The 5,427-nt window shown below is 43.8% G+C and overlaps 1 long non-coding RNA gene across 1 annotated transcript in view; it reads left to right on the top strand.

Moving 5' to 3' along the window:
• Window positions 1–3,491, top strand: part of LOC306941496 — a 30,966-nt gene extending 27,475 nt beyond the window's left edge. The window contains exon 3 of the long non-coding RNA XR_013792166.1: window positions 3,415–3,491. This is a non-coding gene — a long non-coding RNA (uncharacterized lncRNA). The remainder of the gene's footprint in view (window positions 1–3,414) is intronic.
• Window positions 3,492–5,427: the final 1,936 nt, after the last annotated feature.

Genomic DNA, 5,427 nt, shown 5'->3' with positions numbered 1-5,427 from the left:
TATTTTGTCGTAATCGAGTACGTGTCTCTTGGTTACCTCTGTTGCAACTGTTACCTGTCTTGTCTAACCAGTAACCAGACTGTGATTTTGCCAGCAGTTTCCACCTGTGTCCTCTTAAGTCCTCCAGCCTTTCCCAGTGTTGATTGTCAGTTGTGTTCACCTGTGTCCAGTTAGCCCTTGTCTATTTATATGCCCTTGTGTTTTCAGTTCTCCGTTGGTTCATTGTCACTGTGAGTTTATGTTAGTATTTGTTCTTGACTCCTCGTTGCCTTGTATTTAGACCTATGGCCCTCATTTATCAATCGAGTGTAAAATCTGCCCCAAATTCGAGTGTAGGATTCGTAGTACACCCACGTCGGGTCGGCATTTACAAAGTGATCGCAGACAGCTGTTTCTTCCTTAATTTCGTTCCGACGTTAATAAATGTGACGGCTGAAATCTATCTGGCACGCCCTATAAAATCTAGCCTCGCCCTCGTTTTTGCGACATGAACAACTGCAATACGACCTGGAAACCATGGTTACAGGGGAAAAAAAGTTTCACCTGTCAAACGAAGTGCACTTTCTGACAATGCGCAGGATTCGTTTGAATCACAGCAAAGCTTTCTGGTGTGAATGTCACCTAAGTTGCCTTGCTGCCCCCTCCCATACACACACACAGACGCACGCAACTTGTTGTATCTTAAATAAATAAACCTGCATGAATTAAATAAAGCTGTAGGACTACCCTGTCTGTTTCTCCTCTCGCTTCGCTTCCCTTGCTTCCGCCTCACCGCACGCACGCATGCACGCACATATCGCAATTTGCAAGCAACTGTCACTGTGTTGTTAGTTGTATATTAAATTATTAAAGTCTTTATTCATTTAATATACAACAAGATATATTAGTGAACGAAAACCTGAACCTGTGAACCATGAATTATATAACAAATAGGCACGCACACACGCTGCAGTTTTGCAAGGTGCATCTCCTGTCCTGTAGTCTGTCTCTCTCTATCACGGTGGTCCGTCCGTGACACCGTGACCAATTGACCATGCACGTTCGACGACAGTCTATTTAAATTGCCTCGCTGTCAACTGTCAATTATATGAATATTGCAGCCAAAAACCATAGCCTCATGTGGCACTGGACAGTGGTGGGCTGCAGGCTGGCTTAGCCTATACTATCTCCGATGCGTTCCCACTTGCGCTGGCACGGCACATTTGGCATTCGAGCGACGCGAGGAGGAGATTGCGCATACTGTAACTCCAGAAAGACATCGGCCTGCTGTAGATTAGGCTACAGTAGGCTACCCATGTTGGGACTCTCCGCGCTGCAGCAGTGCACTATAGGCTACTCTCCAACGTCCCGTCATGGAAATATTTCAGCACAGACAGCCCAAATCCTCACATGTATGCGCTCATGCAAAACACTGTTTAAATGGCTTACGCATCTAACTTGCAACATTGTTTTTAAATGCGCGATTTTAATTGCTTGCTTGTAAAGTTGGAAATCTCCTACTAATTTCATATGACACAAAGACACATCTTATATGTATTTAGCCCATATATACCTATACAGTTTTATATAAACATTTTAGGAGTGAATACATATGTTTAGATGCCTGTGACAGCCTCTCAGCTGGTCAAACAATGACAGAAAAACAGGTGAGGACAAAGCGTACGACAGCTCCCGACCAGACGTGGTTTTTGTCTTGGCTCAAGTTCAAAATCAAACGTTGGCGCAAATGGTAAATGCCGAAAATTGCGGTAATTTCGGCGTACACCCATATTTTGGCGTACGCACGGTTGATAAATGAGCTAGTATTTTCCCTTTGTTTTTGTTTTTTTCCTTCGTTGTGTTCTTTCTGACTGCCTATAAGTGTTTTGACTTTTGCAGCTGTACCTGGACTTTGATTGCTGCCTACTCCTCTTGGTTGGTGAAATAAATACTTTAATTTGAACTGTCTGTCTGTCTTGACTCCAACCGTGACACTCCAAATATTGTAGGCTACTTTTACTCCACTACATTTATTTGAAGACTTTAGTTACTAGTTACTTAGATTTTGATTAATACAAAACATTAACCACTTCATTTAACCGTTGAGTTTGTAGATGTGCTATTTTCAAAAGATTTTTGAGTGGTGCAACCACTCCATTATGGAGCTTTGTGTGTCCCTGGCTGGGTCTGCCCTAGCACGAAAATAGCGTTTGGTTGGTTTTCACAACCAAGTGTCACACGCGCACACACACACACTTTTGGGTCTGACTGTACAGTACAGTGACGGTACAGTACAGGGACCCCCTGGGGACCCCCACACGGTAACTCTGTAATTTCTTGACCGTTTGGGACGCGGGGCAGCTCGCCGGAATCGGGCCGGCGCCCTGGGAGCGTTCCTGTGGGTCTGGAAGTTCCGGGGACCCCCCGGGGACACCCACCCTGAGCACCACTCACTTCAAACGGGTGTGATTTTATACATTTGAAAACTTGAAACAGGACATTCTGCATAATGAGTAGCCTACTTTTGGAAGTACATTTTGATACCAATACTTTACTCAAGCACTTATTTTTACTCAAGTACATTTTTGAATTCTGGGCTTTTACTTGTAAGTATTTCTATATTGCAGTATTGATACTTTTACCTAAGTAAAGAATTTGAGTACTTTTTCCACCACTGATTACAAGGTATACGTTGACTAGGCTAGACTGGATAGAATATACTGTAAAGACTATTACAGTATAATATACTGTATAAATATTATTTTATTTGTCATGTCTCCCGTCCCCTTAAAAAGGTTTTTTGTTTCATGCTTTTTACAGATATGCATTCAGTGCAGATACTGTCAGTTTATGCATTTTCGGTCAATAAAAACCTCAATCAACGATCCAAATAATATAATGGAGGGCTCCCAAGATGCTATAATTACCCACAATTTTAACAGTAGGCTATAGCCGCCCACGTTGTAGGCCTATCTGCTTTAGCCCAGTGGTTCTCAAATGTATTCATGTCAAGGATCCCCAAAATGATATGTATTTGGCTGCAGACCCCCATCTAAAAAACATTATAAATATACATTTTCAAGATTTTTCAGAAATAGCTCATCGCTGCACAAAGTGACGTATGATCTTCTAGATCTGCTATTTTTTAATAGCCAAAGTATAAAATATGGTTAGAGTGGTTAAAATGATTATATTAGCTCATTTCGCTGGGGACCCCCAAGGTTTGAGAACCATTTCTTACTGACTCTGTCCAACAGTGACTCTGCAAAATGTGTCCTGAATACAGCCAGAGGTTCTCATTGTGCTCGACTCCACATTTAATCTACAGCTACATCATCTCTACGTTTTCTCTACTGTCACATAATGCAGACAACGTTATGTCTAAGATGGCACGTCCTGTTTTTTGAAGGCTTCTATCGATTTATTCAAATATAGGTCGATGGAGGGACACAGGAAAGCAAAGTCACAGAGGAGGAGCAGACAACCAACACGGGGGACTCTACTGACGACGTTGCACTCCGGTAAGCCCCTTCTCAAATGTTCTCTATTTGTATTGCTAGCGTGCAACAATTGCCAACAAACGTGTGTGAACCCATGCCCCCTCAAAACAATGTGAGTACCATTATGCTCAAAAGAAGTGCTGGCTAAATCAACTCTGTTGATGGGAAACAGCTAGGAGATCGTGCTCAACAAGTCAATCTAAACTTTCCTTCCTTTTTTTTAAGCCAGTAAAGCTTGTTCTCCTATTCAGAGAGATGAAAGACACGTCAAACTGTTCAAAAGGGCCTTTTAAGTTGGAGCATTAGCCTATACCCGTGCGTGCGTGCGTGCGAGCGCTCGCACATTCACGCGTGTGTGCGCCTGGGTGTATTTTGAGTCTGTCTGGCTGTGCAGTGTGCATGCATGAAGACATCCGTTCATGCATTAACGTGCGCGCAGGCGTGCACATATCACCTTGACAAAGAGTGCGTGCAAGAGAGAGAGAGAGCTTCTCGCCTGGCGGTCAAGGAGACAAAAAATCTCAGCGAGTGGAGGAGATTAGACACATGCATTATCAAGTCTGGATGAGACAAGCCGTGCACCCACTGATCTCTCTTCACTTCACTCCTAATTAACTACACAGGGCTGGCAGAGCAGACAGGCTGAGGGGAACAGGGGAGGGAGGGTTTGACAGGCTGACGCGTGAAAGAATGACGAAGCAGACAGAGGGGAAAAGGTGGGAAAGACTGAGAGTGAAGGGGAGGGTGTCTACCGTCTAGGGAATACTCAGATCTACAGAGAGAGGGGGCTACTGGCTGGAGAGAGCAAGAGTGTCTGTGTAGGTGGTCGGATGCGTGCATGCGTGTGGAGGGGGTAGAGAGACAGAGTGGGGACACAAAACAGAAACGACGAGAAATATGGCGCGAGAGAGGGTGAGACATATGGAGACAGAAAGATGGAGAGCGAGAAAGAGACATAGACAGAGAGGGAGGGAGAGAGATGGAAACGGGGACAGGAGTGATATATGTGGACGTTTAATTTGTCATGGGGGAGGGTGTCGCCAGTTGGTGTGACTCAGCATAAAAATCTCAGTTTCTCTCTTTCCCTCCATCTCTCTCTCTCCCTGTCTTTTCTCAACCTTCTAATAAGTCTTAACTCTTAAGTCATCCTACCAAACACGTGACGCACGCTATTAGAATGTTTTGTCGTTGCTCTGAAATCTTGTCATGACACAGCGCTAGTCTGTATCATTAGCCTGTTATCGGCAATGAACGTGTGATTGAATATACAGTCTCATAAGATAAGTTATCCTCAATAGGAATTAGTCATGATTATCTGTTCATAGATCTGTAAAGAAAAACGTGAACTCATCATCATGTACTGTAAAACGACAGACATGACAAGGCCATTCACAAATAGCACAACTTCTTCTGTAGCTTGCCCTTAACATTCTGGGTTCGTTTCATCCCACTCTGGTCATGTTCACGTACGGCACCGGGCCGTTGTTTGTCTGTGTTCAGGGGCAAGCCCTGTGGAAAGAGTCATATCCAATCTGTTGAGGTATTGATTGATTGGAAGCTGTGGCGACATGAATAAGCGTCGTGCCGAAGGTTTTGTGTCCAGGGATGAAGGTGGCTGTCGGAGGCAACATCGATCCACATTGATCCAGAATACTCAATGGACTCTGATTGCTCTTCTTCTGTCTTAGCTTTATTTGAATCTTTTTAATACGTTGTTAAGCCACAGAGAGACAAAGATCATTTCAGGAATACAGGAGGATTGTTGGACACACGTGAACACAATATACAGGTCCGAATATACACTTCTATATAGCCAAAAATAGGAAATCATCATTTCCTCAATCAATCAGGTAAAAAGGGAGAAAAGAAATACAGTGAGGGGGAAAAGGGGTGGGTGGGGCATTCAGATTTTACGGGGGCCAGTTTCGAATTGCAGCCGTCCCTAAGT

The sequence above is a fragment of the Electrona antarctica genome (genome assembly GCF_951216825.1).
Source record: "Electrona antarctica genome assembly, chromosome: 17".
In the NCBI taxonomy this organism is placed as follows: Eukaryota; Metazoa; Chordata; class Actinopteri; order Myctophiformes; family Myctophidae; genus Electrona; species Electrona antarctica.
This window is presented reverse-complemented; position numbering and strand designations above follow the sequence as displayed.